Here is a 16,568-nt window from a genome sequence, read left to right as displayed (position 1 = left end):
GCCAGGCCCCATTTGGTTTCTTAACAAGGACCACATTGGCCACCCAGTCGGGAAAATTACAAGGCCGAATGAACCTGGCGTCTAGCAGCTTTTTGACTTCGGCAGCTGCCGCCTGACTTCTTTCCTCGCCGTGATTTATTTTCTTTTGCCGGATGGGCTTCTTTTTGGGGTCCACGGCGAGTTTGTGGACAGCGAGATCCGGGCTGACGCCTGGCATCTCTTCCACTTCAAAATAAAAAATGTCTTCGAATTCCTTCAGCAGAAGGTGCAAGCTTGCACCCAAGGTAGCATGAGTAACCGTCCCAACCTTAACAGTACGCTCTGGACGGCTGTCATCCACAACGAGATCAATGCTTTCGCCAGCCGGTTGGGGACGGAACTCATCTGACCGTTCACCGGCCAGTGATTGCTATTTTTTCTCTTTCTTCACCTCCACCAGTAGAGGTGCCTTTATTTTCTTTCCGGCTGCTGGTGGAGCAGGAGCTAGGTTGGCATCCTTGACATTGTCAAGGTCTATGGGTTCCTGACCGCCTAGGGCCACGGTATCTCGGACGGCTGAGAGATAACACTCTCGGGCCGTCTTCTGATCCCCATTCAGGGAACCCACAGTGCCGTCATCCCTCTCATACTTGATGAGCATGAGAGATGGGATGATTACTGCCTTGGCTACGTAGAGGGTCGGCCGGCCAAGGATAATGTTGTAGGCGGTCAACTCCTCAACGACAAAGAATCTGACGACAATATGTCGTCCTTGGCCCTTCTCTCCCAGCCGGATGGGTAAGTCAATTCTTCCGGCTGGGTAGACCATCCCACCCCCAAAACCAACCACGGGGTGGGTGACCGGATGCATGCTGCTGACATTGTATTTCAGCTTTTGCAGGCACCGGAGACTGATGATGTCTGATGAGCTGCCAGTGTCTATAAGGATCCGTCCAACCAACTGGTTGGCAACCTTACTTTCAATGACCACCGGGTCACCATGAGGGCGGCGGACGCTGCCCCTATCCTTCTCAGTGATCAAGACGTCTGGGAAGGAAGAGCTGGCAGACGCCTGCTCATCATCATCTTTGTCCATCTTTCGAAGATGGCTCTTGGTGCCCCGGATGGTAGGGCCACCACAAGAAAACCCGCCTGCTATTGTGTAGACCAGCTCCTTATCGGTATCCGAACTACTAGCAGGCTGGGGGGTAGTCTTGGAGGACTGACCCTTGTTTTTCATTTTTTCCCCGGCTGGGGACTTAGAAATGTAGGACTTCAACAGCCCTTTGTCAGCCAGACGGTCCAACGCCCGCTGAAGACTGAAGCATTCGTTGGTGTCATAGCCGACCTCCTCATGGAACTGATAGAATTTATTTTTATTCCGTGACTAGACAGAACTCTTCATAGGATTCGGCTTCTCAATGGACAGCCGGTCCTTTTCCTCCATGAGGATGGAGTTGCAGTCTTTATTAAACTCGTACTTGGGGACGTACGATTTAAACTCTTTCTTTTTCTTCTGGGACGGCTGGTCAGAGTCAGTAACCGCCCAGACATCTTTTCTTTTCTTGCTCTCTTCTTTGTTTTTGGCCGGCTTAGCAGACCGGCTGTCTTTCTGTTTGTCGGACTTCTTGGAGTCCGACTGGCTACCAGGCGAGCAGAGGTCGGTAGCTTGGATGTAGCTTTCCGCTTCCCTCAGGGCCGCCTGTAAGGTGAAAGCCCCTTTTCTGACTAGGTCGAACTTAAAATTCGACCCGTCTCTCAGACCCTTGAAAAAGTTTGTAAAAGCTACCTCGTCAGACAGTCCTTGAATCTGAATTCTTATCAGATTGAACCGCCTGACATATGAGCGCAGCCCTTCTCTCTCTCCCTGGTTAACAGTGCTCAAATCAAGGCTTGTTTTCTTAGCAGGGATGTTCATTGAGAAGTTGGAAGCAAATAGGAAGGCGAGCTTCCTGAAGCTATCGATGGACCCGGCTGGCAAATTGCCAAACCATTGTTGGGCAATGCCCTTCAATGTAGCCGAGAAGCACCGACACCAAGTGGCATCATCCAACCCCTGAAGATACATGAGGTTGGTGTAAGCCATAAGGTGGTCTTCCGGGTTGGTGGTACCATCATAGGTACCAACCAACACATTCTTAACCTTGGCCGGCTAGGCCGCCTCGGTTATCTCCCGGGTGAACGCAGAAGGCTGTTCACCCAGGCGCAGCAGACGGAGCTGCCAGTCCAATGGCTGGACATTTGGATATGTCGCCTGACCTCCGAAGAAGGCCGGCTGCATGAAGTGAGGAGGATACTGTCCGTAAGCCTGAGTAGGCACATACGGTACAGCTCCAATCATGTGAGGGCCAGAATGGACGGTATTACCGCCTGTCTGGCTCTCATGCAAAGAGGGTGCACTCCCTGCAGAAATATTGTTGAAGCTGTCTGGAAAGTTTGACGTTGAAGCCGACTCAGACAGCGATTGGTTTCTCTTCCAGTTAATGATCTCCCGGGCATCAAGAGTTGATTTTTTACTTCTCACCGGCTGCTGAGTCCGGCGAGTGTTATTGGTGTTCCTCCCAGGAAGGAGAATTTTTTACCAATCAATGGTCCCGGCTGCCTTCTCCTTTGGGTGAGGAGTGGGCTGCCGGTCTCTGACTGACTTTCCCTTCTCTGGAGGAGTCTTCTTCGCCGACTGACCTTTACTTGGGCCAGCCCGGCTTTTGGTGATCAGCTCTTTAATTTCACCCTTGAAACTTGTCATGAATCTCATGAGTTCGTCTCGGGTGACACGGGCTGATCCAGCTTCCGTTTGGGTTTCCCCTTCCGGCTACCAAGAGGGTCGACTCGGACCCGCATGGGAGGCACCCCGCTCCAGAGTCTCTCTGGGCCGGATGCGCTTGATTCTGAGAGAGCCGTCTTCGGCTGTAAAGGTTTCGACCTGAGGATCTTCATCCTCCTCATGGTCTGTAAAGACTTCTAGGTCTTCGCCCAGACAGTTAGGGGGTGGTACAGACTCTTGAACCATCTTCGAGGTACTCTCCCCACAAACGGCGCCAAATGTTTTGGGTGTTTTTGTCCCTCGGGAGAGTTACGACACGAAGACTGATCCGGGGTGGGCTGTACCTGCAAAACAAACGGAGACACCAGTTGGGTGGTGCTCCGCCTCCGACGCACAAGTTAGAAACTTGAAGGGAGAAAAAAGGTGCGGAAATTTAGGTAGGGATCTGCTCGGATTCCAAGCTCAGGATGTCTCTATCAAAGAGTAAAATGTGTAATAAATGATAAAACGTGTCCTCAAAATGAGGGACATCTCCCTATTTATAGGGTCTTTGGAAATTGTGCCCCAGATTAGGTTACGGAACCCTAATCATTGGTGGGTTGCGCCGTTTTGCGGCGTCCTCGGGATTTGGGCCTGAAGGCCGCCATTTTCCCTTTATTTCTGGAATGACACGTGTCAAGCAGGGATTAGTCCACTTTGGGCCATCCTGAGGCTGACACGTGTTTGTTTCTTTAGGCTACACTTGTAGCCGTGCTACTAATATTTTCTTTGAGTTTTGCATGCATAGAGCTCGTGATCGATCCATTGTGCCTTTTGACCCGGAAATCGAAAGGACTCTCTCAAGGAGAAGAATAGCTAATCGATCCTTGGGGTATAGTTCTTCAAGTGAAGAAGAGATTGAAGAAGAGCAAGGCATGGGAGAAAATCCGAGAGTGGCGTTGAAGGAGCTAGGAATACCCGGTGCTTATAGGTTTGAGAGCGGTATAGCTCCGCCTACAACACCGGCAAATGATTTCGAAATTCGGCTGGCCATGATCACCTTAATTGAGAGGAGGCAATATAGTGGGGCTAAGAATGAGAGCCCGTTGAACCAACTTAAAGAATTTGAGAAATATTGCAACACCATCAAAGTCAACGGAGTTTCTCAAGAGTTCATCCGCCTCAAGTTGTTCCCCTTCTCTCTCATAGAAAGATCCTTAGAGTGGCTAGATAAAGAGGTGAAGCCCAATTCCTTGAGAACATGGGATGATGTTACAAAGGCCTTCTTGTCCCGCTTCTACCCTCAAAAGAAGACGGCGGAGGCAAGAGCCTTGATTCAAGGGTTCAAGCAAAGGCCAAGTGAAAGCCTTTACGAAGCATGTGAGAGATACAAAGAGTATCAAAGGGAGTGCCCTCACCACGGAATCCCAACATACCAAGTGGTCCAAATCTTCTATGGCGTTTTAAGTCCCCAAGGCAAGTCATGCCTTGATGGGGGGGGGGGGGGCCGGGGGTCTTATCATGAACAAGACCAAAGAAGAAGTGGTGGACATTATTGAGGACGTGGTGACGTACTGACAAGGGAATAAACGCGTCGTCAATTGTCTATCCCTAGATCAAATACAATTTATACAACCTAAACAAACCTAATACGAGTATAAGGCAAGCATAGGGGTCGAACCACAGAGAACGGTAAACACCACCAAATGTTATCAACAATTAAGCTAGTCCGGAATAGGGGATAAATAAACTAAAGTCTAAAAATGCTAAAACAAGAAATAAAACATTAAGGGAAATGGTTTAGGTATAGCATTCACTCGAACATAAACAAAGGCATAGAAATTGAATTAATTATGAACTAAACATGCTCGAATATCGAAATTAAGAATCCAATCTAGCCGCCTTCCGGGGTCAATTGGCTTCTCCTAACATAGCCTCTATGTTTCCACATTAGAACCATATACTAGGAGGTACTATTAAATAACAATCGATAGTAATGAACCTTAACTAAGTCAACTTCCGTTTCTTGTTAGCAAAGATTCACCTTTAATCAACCAACAATGTGCACTTGCAAGAAGATTAAAGAATATCAAGCATATAAAGACTTTAATCACAAATAAATCAATTCTAAACCCTAGAACATGCTCAAGGTCCAACTACACCACAACCATCCCCTTAATGGGGAAATTACTCACTAATCATGATAATAACAAGATTAATCAACAAATAATCAAGAATCAACTTGATCAACAAGCAATACCAACAACTAAAATAATCAAAATAAACAAATAAAAATAGAGGAGAGAGAGTAAGAAATTGCTCATTAATTGAAGATGAAGGTCTACAAAGGATTGAACAAGCTCCTTCTTCAAAATCCAAGTTCATTAATGAAGAAAACCTCACTTTCTCTCTCTACCAAAGAAGACTAATCCTAACCTAACCTAAAACTAATTAGAGAGTTGAATAGATAGTTATTGAATTCCCCCTCAAAACGTTCTAAAAAAGGGACTTATATAGTCCGTACAGAGTCAGCTGAGTAAAGGAGAGGTCCGACCGAACAAATGGGAAGGTTCGGCCGGACTACAGGGTAGGTTCGGCCGGACCATGGGTAGGTTCGGCCGAACCATGGGTAGGTTCGGCCGAACCTCCCTGATCCTGGTCTGGTCGAACTCCTGTGGTTCGGCCACTCCTGCAAAACTGCCAATTTTCATCTTGCCCCTGCCTCGAAGTTCGGCCGAACCACTGAGCAGGTTCGGCCACACTTTGGTTCGGCCACACCATCAGGAGGTTCGGCCGAACCTCTTCTGAATCATGCTTCCTCTAGCTTCCTTTGAGCTTAGCTTCCTCCTCTTGAAAATCTCGATGGTTCCTACAAAGCATAAGCATGGAAAGCACAATAAGAACAAAGCGGGAAGACTAAGAAAAGGGAGGATAAAGGAGAAAGAAAAGAGAAAGCAAAGCTAAGTAAAAATGCTTAGAAAGAGGGTCAAACAAGTGTAAACGAGGGGAGAATCCTTAGAGAAAAAGGATAAAAGAGTGGCATAAATGCCACTCATCAAAATAAAGAACGAAATATAACAAATCAAAAGCAAATAAAATACGAAAATAAACTAAAAACTACGAAAAGAATTAAAACACGACAAAATTACCAAAATAAACTAGAAACTTTATTAAAGAGAAAGAAAGGAAAATAAGATAAAATAAACACGAAAATGACTCTAAAACTACTCCCTAAGAGTGACATAAATGTCACTCATCAAATTCCCCCAAGCTAAACCTTTGCTCGTCCTCGAGCAAAGCTAAGGCAAAAGAGAACAAGATGGAATTATTAAAGGCAAAAGAAACAAAATAGAAACAAAGAGAAAGAATGTACACTAACTCACTGTCGTAGGAATCACGGATGCATTTAGCGTATGCATCAAGCCCTTTAAACCCCTATGTCGCCAAAGAGGACAAGTAAGCTCTCGTGAGGGTTTCCTAAGAGGTTTAACCCACAACTCTCGACAACACATAACATTCAAGGCAAAGGTGAAATCAAGAAAACTCGAGTTTTGATATTTCAAACCAAACACAAACAATGGGCTAAATGCACAAGAATACAAACCTTTCTAGACATTAAAGGTAGCCAAGCAAAAGAATAGTTAAGGTTGGTACACACATAAAGCATGCAAAGGGTAAAGAACTTAGAGGGACTTACACTCCTCCTTATCTCCAACCAAACTCCCGCATCCTCACTAGTTTTGCATCCACTTTTAAGGTGATATCTCGAGATTCCTCGAAGGAATCGGAAGAAATAATCAATGAAAAACATTTAGGCTACCCGACATCTTGGCATTGATAGCTCGCTCGATAGGCTTGGCTTGATTACCCTCCATCGGTAGTAACTAAACCTCACTAAGGTCAAAAGGTCTTAAAAGGGTTGAAACGTTTAGGCTAGGGTAAAGGGTGTGGAAATAAATTTGGAAATTGATGGTAAACTTAGAAGTGAAGCAAGGTTGATCATTCCTCAATTCAAATTCAATAAACTACCAACTTTCAAATAAAAAATTCTAGCAACACCTCCCCCAAGCTTATTCTTTTTCAACCAAACAACAAATATTTTTGTATTTTCTCAATATTTTCTTCTTTTTTTTTCATTTCTTTTTATTCTTTGCTCTCGCCTCTTTTAACTTTGAGCGGCTTTTTCTTTCATTTCCTTTATTTTCTTCTCATTTACTCAACCCATTCAACATAACAAATATAAACACAAGTACCAAAATTTGAGTTTTTTTCACTTCTTTTTCATTCTTTTTCTCACTTTCATTAACCAAAAATACAAATCAAGTCCCAAGAATGCTTCACAAAAACTAATAAAGGTGAAAATAAAGCAAAGGTCCATTGGTTTGTAATGTGGTTATGCCAAAGAAGGGAAAATGGCTCAAATTGGGTTACTAAATGAGCAAATGCAAAAGAAAAATAAAGGAAAAGAAAATAATAAAACAAAACAAAAATCCTAATGGCCTTCGTCTTCCCCTAGGTTGGTTCGGTCTCGATCTTGGGTAGATTAAGCCAAATTCTCGATATAAGCTAGCAATGCCAAGGATCCAAACGCCATACATGCAAGAAATGTAGAAGGCTAGAACAAAATAGACACATCCTCACAAAAATGACGGTAGTGGAGTAGCAAAAATCACCTTTAAAGCTTCAACTAGCTAGAGAGCGGCAACCATCTTACCACAAACCAAGTGAGCTAAGGTCTCATAGCCCTTAAGTTCTACTACCTTGGCAATGTTATATGTGTGAACCAACCTCGACATTCAAGTGCATGAAAACCTCTAACAACTAGCAAAGAGGGTATTCTAGGTGCTAAAGCCCAATTATGTCCAAGTTTAAAACAAAACATTTTGAAACTTGCCTTGAATGCCATGGAAAGACACTATACACACAAATATTCACAAAACCAACAATACTCAAGAATGCATATACAATAGTGCAATATGAAAGCATGATCAATCAAAACTACATATACCAAAAGTCAACTCAATAAGGCGCTCATGGCCATCCAAACATAGAAAACCAATCTCAATAATAGACTTTGGCAAGTATGAGAGAAATAAATCAAGCAATCATGAGACTATGGATTAAGAAACCACCAAGAGATATAGATAACCCCCCCAAGCTAGCGAATAGCTACTCCCCCAAGCTAGAATGGAGCATTGTCCTCAATGCTCAAAATAAAGGCACAAAGGGTGGGTGGGAGGGGAAGGAAGAAAACTCATTCACACAACAATTCATAATCATACAATCCAAATGCAATTAAGAAAGCAAATCCAAGATGAGGGAAGAAGGAAAGAGTAAACCAAATGTGAGGTGGGTGTTGAAACCCGCAATTGAGCACATCGTCCACAATTTCATCTAATTCCTCGTCTTCGTTGCTTTTCCAAATGCAAGCAATCATTGGTGTGCTTCGTCTCAAGGAGCTCAATCCAAAATCTTTGCACATGAGTATATGCATCGAGTACCTATACACATAGACAAGAGAGTAAACAAAAATGAGAAACACAAAAGAAAGAAAAAGAAAGCAATAAAACACGGGTTACTTCCCGCAAAGGCTTGCTTAACGTCCAAGCATGACCAATCTAGTAAATAACCCGACAAAGAACGCAATAACTTGTCATATGCACCGACAAACATATCAAGAAATAGAGCATACGCGATGCTCATATGACAAGCAAACATAAAGTACAAGGAGACTTTATGCTTGAGAGAAGGGAGAAAAGAAAAAGTAAAAGAATCAAAAGAAAAATCAAGAAAATAAGAAGAAAAAGTAGAAGAAGAAAAAGAAAAGTCCTCACAAAAATCTTTTTGGTTGGCATTATAACTCTTTTCCTCATCAACGATGAAAGGGTTAGGGGCTTTGGAAGCTTGAAAAGGAAGAGGATCCCTAAGAGGTTCTTTGAGAAAAGAAGGGAGGAACATAGGATAGTAGGAGATATGGTTAAACCTTTGGGAAAAAGGTGTATGAGAAAGGCAAAAAGGGGTAGCTAATCCTTCATCACAAGATCTCACATCACTAATGAGGGAATGAAAATCAATCATGGAATCCTCAAATGAAGAACCCTCATGTTCTACATCTCCCTCAAGCTCAAAAACTCCAAAGTAATCAACCTTATCCTCCTTTTCACCACGATAAACAACCTTTCCTTCTACTATCTCAACATCAAGAGTGAATGGGGGCAAATTTCTCTCAAACTCATCTCTTTCTAATGAAGCCTTATCAATGAACTCACTCATAAGGTTATGGGCTACCGTTTGAAACTCAAGAAATATTTGGGCCATAATCTCAAATGAGTCCAAATCATCGTGGATAGACGAGTCAAAAGCTTGCTCATTGGAATCATCAAGGGGACTGTGGGGCACACCTTTAGAATTCATGCAAAAATCGGATGCAAAATGAGAAAGAACATGCACTTCATCATCATTAGAATGTACCTCATTACATTGAGTTATAGAGGGAGGGGAGTTGAAATCATGCAATACATGGTCACTATGGGGAGCATCAAGCACATCATGGGAATTCATATTAGACAAATCATGACAATTAGCATCAACATTAAAAGCATGAGAATCCCGAACATAAGTCTCATGATTGGCCCTCTCCCAATCATAATTATCCCTAGCTAACCATGAATAGAAATCCCAAGCTTCATCCGAAGACATGTCTTGAAATTTACCATTTAACATATTATCAACTACTCCTCTAAAATTCTCATTTAATCCCAAATTGATGATTTCACAATAATCACCCTTGGTTAAACCTTTAACACCATCTAGGAAATCCTCAAGTCTATTGAAATACACCCAAAACGGTTCATTATCAAATTGAGGAATAGAAATATAAGCCATTTTTTCTCAAACAAAACAAAGAAAACAAAAACAAATCAAAAGAAAATATAAACAATGGACTAGTCTCAATAAGATAACATGACGGTAATGGAAGCCGTTCCCCGGCAACGGCGCCAATTTGACAAGGGAATAAACGCGTCGTCAATTGTCTATCCCTAGATCAAATACAATTTATACAACCTAAACAAACCTAATACGAGTATAAGGCAAGCATAGGGGTCGAACCACAGAGAACGGTAAACACCACCAAATGTTATCAACAATTAAGCTAGTCCGGAATAGGGGATAAATAAACTAAAGTCTAAAAATGCTAAAACAAGAAATAAAACATTAAGGGAAATGGTTTAGGTATAGCATTCACTCGAACATAAACAAAGGCATAGAAATTGAATTAATTATGAACTAAACATGCTCGAATATCGAAATTAAGAATCCAATCTAGCCGCCTTCCGGGGTCAATTGGCTTCTCCTAACATAGCCTCTATGTTTCCACATTAGAACCATATACTAGGAGGTACTATTAAATAACAATCGATAGTAATGAACCTTAACTAAGTCAACTTCCGTTTCTTGTTAGCAAAGATTCACCTTTAATCAACCAACAATGTGCACTTGCAAGAAGATTAAAGAATATCAAGCATATAAAGACTTTAATCACAAATAAATCAATTCTAAACCCTAGAACATGCTCAAGGTCCAACTACACCACAACCATCCCCTTAATGGGGAAATTACTCACTAATCATGATAATAACAAGATTAATCAACAAATAATCAAGAATCAACTTGATCAACAAGCAATACCAACAACTAAAATAATCAAAATAAACAAATAAAAATAGAGGAGAGAGAGTAAGAAATTGCTCATTAATTGAAGATGAAGGTCTACAAAGGATTGAACAAGCTCCTTCTTCAAAATCCAAGTTCATTAATGAAGAAAACCTCACTTTCTCTCTCTACCAAAGAAGACTAATCCTAACCTAACCTAAAACTAATTAGAGAGTTGAATAGATAGTTATTGAATTCCCCCCCAAAACGTTCTAAAAAAGGGACTTATATAGTCCGTACAGAGTCAGCTGAGAAAAGGAGAGGTCCGACCGAACAAATGGGAAGGTTCGGCCGGACTACAGGGTAGGTTCGGCCGGACCATGGGTAGGTTCGGCCGAACCATGGGTAGGTTCGGCCGAACCATGGGTAGGTTCGGTCGAACCTCCCTGATCCTGGTCTGGTCGAACTCCTGTGGTTCGGCCACTCCTGCAAAACTGCCAATTTTCATCTTGCCCCTGCCTCGAACTTCGGCCGAACCACTGAGCAGGTTCGGCCACACTTTGGTTCGGCCACACCATCAGGAGGTTCGGCCGAACCTCTTCTGAATCATGCTTCCTCTAGCTTCCTTTGAGCTTAGCTTCCTCCTCTTGAAAATCTCGATGGTTCCTACAAAGCATAAGCATGGAAAGCACAATAAGAACAAAGCGGGAAGACTAAGAAAAGGGAGGATAAAGGAGAAAGAAAAGAGAAAGCAAAGCTAAGTAAAAATGCTTAGAAAGAGGGCCAAACAAGTGTAAACGAGGGGAGAATCCTTAGAGAAAAAGGATAAAAGAGTGGCATAAATGCCACTCATCAAAATAAAGAACGAAATATAACAAATCAAAAGCAAATAAAATACGAAAATAAACTAAAAACTACGAAAAGAATTAAAACACGACAAAATTACCAAAATAAACTAGAAACTTTATTAAAGAGAAAGAGAGGAAAATAAGATAAAATAAACACGAAAATGACTCTAAAACTACTCCCTAAGAGTGACATAAATGTCACTCATCACGTACTATAGTGATTGGCAAGATGGGGAGAGGGACTCTTCAAGCAAGAAATCTTCATTGTACTCGGTGGACCATCTAAATGCGATCAACAACCTTTCCTCCCAAATGACAAACTTGGGAAAGGAGGTGACCGCAATCAAAGCCAAGTTGGAGAGCGCTTCTTCTTCTTCTTCTCAAGCTTCGAATCTTCCCTCCCAATTTAAGGGGAGAGGTACTCTTTCTAACTCTCAACCCCCTCCCTCTTCACATAATATGCCTATCGGTTATTTTTTTTGTGATGCATGTGGATCGTATGATCATGACTCTAGTAATTGTTCTAATGAATGTGTTGATGAGTTTGGTAACAATGAGAGTGAGCATGTTAATTATGTGTCAAATAATAATGTTCAAAGGTTTGATAACCAAAGAGGTCAATGGAATAGGAATTACCAAAACCAAGGCAATTTTGACAACTATAACCAAGGTGGTGGTTATAGAAACCAAGGGAACCAAGGTTCTCGTGGTAGCTATAATAACCAAGGTTATAGTGGCCAAAATCAAAGCCAAAATTATGGTAATCAAAACCAAGGTTATAGAAATCATAACCAAGGTAGTGGTAATCATAATCAAGGTGGTGGTAACCATAATCAAGGTTATGGTCAAAATAAAAATAGGGGTACTTGGAACAATCAAGGGAGGGGCAATTTTCAAAATAATGCTCAAATAGGTCCCCCACCCGGATTTGTTCCAAGGACTCAAGTTGAAAATTCCTATTCACAACCTTCTTCACCTAAGACCAATTTGGAAGAACTAATTGAGAATCAAACCAAGTTGTTGAACACATACATGGCCGTTAGTGATAAAAAGTTCAATGAAATTATGACCCACAATAAAATGCTTGAAAACCAAATTTCTCAACTTGCTAATGCTTTGAAAGATCATGCAAGCCCTTCTTCTTTACCTTCCCAATGTCTTGATCCCAAGAAACCCGTGAATGCTATTGTTACAAGGAGTGGTAAGGTTCTTGAGGAGAGATTGCCTAGGAAGAGTGAAGATAAGGAGATTCCTAAGGAAGCCTTGGTTGAGAATGAGGGGGATAGGGCATCATTGGATGAGTTTGTGGTTGAGACACCTAGAGAGGTGAGAGTATAGAAAGAAATTGTGAAACCCAAGCTCCCTTACCCACAAAAATTCATGAGACACAAATTGGATGAACAATTTAGGAGATTCATTGATATGCTAAAACAACTTCATCTTTCTCTACCTTTTACCGATGTGATCAACCAAATGCCAAATTATGCCAAATTCCTCAAGGACATTTTGAGTGGGAAAAGAAGTTGTGAGGTTGTGGAGACTATCAATTTGACCGAAAATTGTAGTGCTATCATCATGAACAAAATGCCACCCAAATTGAAAGACCCCGAAAACTTCTCCATCCCTTGTGCCATTAACAAGATGCAAATTGATAATGCCTTATGTGACTTGGGAGCTAGTGTGAGCATAATGCCATATTCGGTTTATCAAAGACTTGAACTAGGGGAACTCTTACCTTCTAACATTACCTTGCAATTAGCCGATAGGTCAATCAAGTTTCCAAAAGGTAAGGTAGAAGATGTTCCATTGAGGGTTGGAAAGTTTGTGTTCCCGGTGGATTTTATTGTGCTTGAAATGGATGAAGATGCTACCATTCCAATAATTTTAGGTAGACCCTTTCTTGCTACCTCGGGTGCTATGATGAATGTGAGGAGTGCAAAGATTTCCCTTAAGGTAGGAGATGAGGTCATTGAATTTGATTTGAATGAAAGAATGAAGTATCCATGTTCTTCTCTAGAAAATTGCATGATGATTGATTCACTTGATCATGTTGTGTCTTCCATGCATGGGCACTTGCTCACCTCTAACGATTCTCTTGAGAATGTTTTGTTGAACAAGGACAAAGTAGGTACACCATGCAAGGAAGTGGCATTCTATGAAGAATTGCTTAATGGAAGCATGGAGGAAGTGGATGAGCAAATGTGCTTGAAAATCTCAAGCCAAGAAGCTTTGCAAGCGGCCACATCAAAGGAAGGTAATGGTGTGCCTATGGTAGAGCTCAAACCTCTACCATCACACCTTAGGTATGAGTTCTTGGGCCCTCATTCCTCTTACCCCGTGATAGTTAGTGCATCCTTGAGCGTGAGCCAAACTTAAGTGTTATGTGGTGTTTTGAGAAAGCACCAAGGTGCTTTGGGGTACACAATTGATGATCTTAAAGGTATAAGCCTCGCCTTGTGCCAACACCACATAACACTTGAGGAAGGCGCCCTTCCTTCTATCGAACGACAAAGAAAACTACATCCCCAAATGGGAGAGGTAGTTAAGAAGGAGATCACCAAGCTATTGGATGCGGGAATCATATTCCCCATCTCTAGCTCAAGGTGGGTCTCCCCCATGCATGTCGTTCCAAAGAAGGGGGGCATGACCGTGGTTGAGAATGAAAAGGGTGAGCTCATTCCAACTAGGACGGTCACGGGTTGGCGGATGTGTATAGACTATAGACGTCTAAACACATCCACCAAGAAGGACCACTTCCCTCTTCCATTTTTTGATCAAATGCTTAAAAGACTAACAAGGCACAAGTTTTATTGTTTCCTTGATGGATATTCGGGATTCTTCCAAATCCCCATTCACCCCGATGATCAAGAGAAACTACCTTCACATGTCCTTATGGGACCTTTGCCTATCGAAGAATGCCCTTTGGGTTATGCAATGCACCCGCTACATTCCAAAGGTGCATGATGAGTATTTTCGGGGATATGTTGGAGGAGGAAATGGAGGTCTTCATGGATGAATTTTCGGTGGGGGGTGTCTCATTTGAAGAGTGCCTTGTGAACCTTGAGAAGTGTTTGGAAAGATGTGTGAAGGTCAATATTGTTTTGAATTGGGAAAAATGCCACTTCATGGTGGAGGATGGTATAGTGCTTGGGCACAAGATTTCAAATAGAGGCATTGAGGTGGATAAGGCAAAAATAGAAGTGATTGAGAAACTTCCACCTCCGGTGAATGTCAAGGGAGTGAGATCGTTCCTTGGTCATGCGGGTTTTTATAGGAGATTCATCAAGGATTTTTCACTTATTGCTAAGCCCTTAAATGACCTTCTTCAAAAGGATGTTGAGTTCATTTTTTATGACAAATTCTTGAAGGCATTTGATAGATTGAAGAAGGCCCTAATCTCCACTCCTATTGTTCAAGCCCTAAGGAGGGATCTTCCTTTTGAATTGATGTGTGATGCGAGTGATTGGGCGATTGGAGGTGTTTTGGGATAACGTGTAGACAAGAAGCTTCATGTGATTTACTATATGTCCAAGACACTCAATGGGGCTCAAAAGAACTACACAACAACGGAAAAGGAATTTTTAGCAATTGTGCACTCTTTTGAGAAATTTCGTTGTTACTTGTTGGCTTCCAAGACCATAGTTTTCACGGATCACGCGGCCCTCAAGTATCTCTTTGCCAAGAAAGAGTCCAAGCCTAGGTTGATTCGATGGGTGCTTGAATTGCAAACTTTTGAGATTGAGATTAGGGACAAGAAGGGTGCGGAGAATGTTGTGGCGGACCATCTTTCTCGCCTTGAGGGTGATCAAATTCATGATGATGGTTCACCAATTGAGGATAGAATGCTTGATGACTTCTTATATGCCATAGACGTGAAGGAACTCCCATGGTATGCCGACTTGGTGAATTTTCTAGCATGTGGGGAGTTTCCACCCTCCTTCTCAAAGAACCAAAGCAAGAAAATCAAAAGGGAGGCAAGACATTACTTGTGGGATGATCCAATCTTATACAAACGAGGGGTTGATGGCTTACTTAGGCGTTGTGTTCCAAATGAAGAGGTGCCTAGTGTTTTAAGGATGTGCCACTCGGACCCTAGTTGTGGGCATATGGGTGTTTCCAAGACCGCTACCAAGGTTCTTCAATGTGGTTTGTGGTGGCCGCATCTCTTCAAGGACTCATGGGGATTTGTGAAGTCATGCGACCGATGTCAAAGGGTTGGGAATATCTCCAAGAGGAATGAGATGCCTCAACAGCCCATTCTTGAGTTAGAGGTGTTCGATGTTTGGGGGATTGACTTCATGGGATCATTCCCATCTTCATATGGTAATCAATTCATACTTGTGGCTGTGGACTATGTTTCTAAATGGGTTGAGGCCATTGCCTCCCCTACTAATGACAACAAAGTAGTGTTGAAGTTTTTCAATAAAATCATCTTCCCAAGGTTTGGCGTGCCTAAGGCTGTGATAAGCGATAACGGATCTCATTTTGTTCACAACGCCTTCCAAAAGATGTTGAGGAAACATGGAGTGCATCAACTGTTCGGCCTTCCATATCATCCTTAATCGAGTGGCCAAGTCGAGGTCTTCAATCGTCAAATAAAGCTCATTCTTGAGAATACGATTGCAAGGAATAGAAAGGATTGGTCGGACAAGTTAGATGATGCTCTTTGGGCTTATAGGACGGCTTTCAAGACGCCTATTGGTACCACTCCATATCGCCTTGTCTATGGCAAATCATGCCATCTCCCGGTAGAGCTTGAACATTGTGCCTTGTGGGCCATCAAGAAGATAAATTTTGACTTAGCTAGTGCGGGGGAGAAGAGGTGGTTGGATCTTCATGAGCTAGAGGAACTTCGACTTGATTCTTACGATTGTGCTAGCACCTACAAAGCTCGCTCCAAGGAGGTTCATGACAAGTTGATTGAGAAAAAGGAGTTTTGTGCAGATGACAAAGTCCTCCTCTACAATTCAAGGATGAAGTTGTTCCCCGGAAAGCTCATGTCAAGATGGAGTGGACCATTCTTGGTGAAAGATGTTTTTGATAATGGTGCCGTGGAGATTTGTCCTTTGAACTCCTCATCTTCATTTAAGGTTAATGGTCATCGGCTCAATAAGTACTATGATGGACTGTTTGTTGGACTTGTTCACAAAATGATTCTTTTTAAGCCACCTTGAGATGGTGGTGCACGTCGAGCTAACGACGTTAACCAAAAGCGCTTACGGGAGGCAACCCGGATTCTCATCTTATTTCTCTTTCCTTTCTTTTCTTTTATTTTTCCTTGATTGGTTTTTGATCTTATTTTGAGTTGGTTTTGTGTTTGTTTTGTAGGTCACATATTCTCATCT

General features: G+C 42.3%; 1 pseudogene; it reads right to left on the bottom strand.

The window, feature by feature from the left end:
• Positions 1 to 4,049: 4,049 nt before the first annotated feature.
• Positions 4,050 to 4,148, bottom strand: LOC145561199 (small nucleolar RNA R71; annotated as a pseudogene).
• Positions 4,149 to 16,568: the final 12,420 nt, after the last annotated feature.

This window comes from Chenopodium album, chromosome 9 (genome assembly GCF_948465745.1).
Source record: "Chenopodium album chromosome 9, dcCheAlbu1.1, whole genome shotgun sequence".
Lineage (NCBI taxonomy): Eukaryota > Viridiplantae > Streptophyta > Magnoliopsida > Caryophyllales > Amaranthaceae > Chenopodium > Chenopodium album.
Note: the sequence above shows the minus strand (reverse complement) of the source record. Positions and strands in the feature narration are given on the sequence as shown.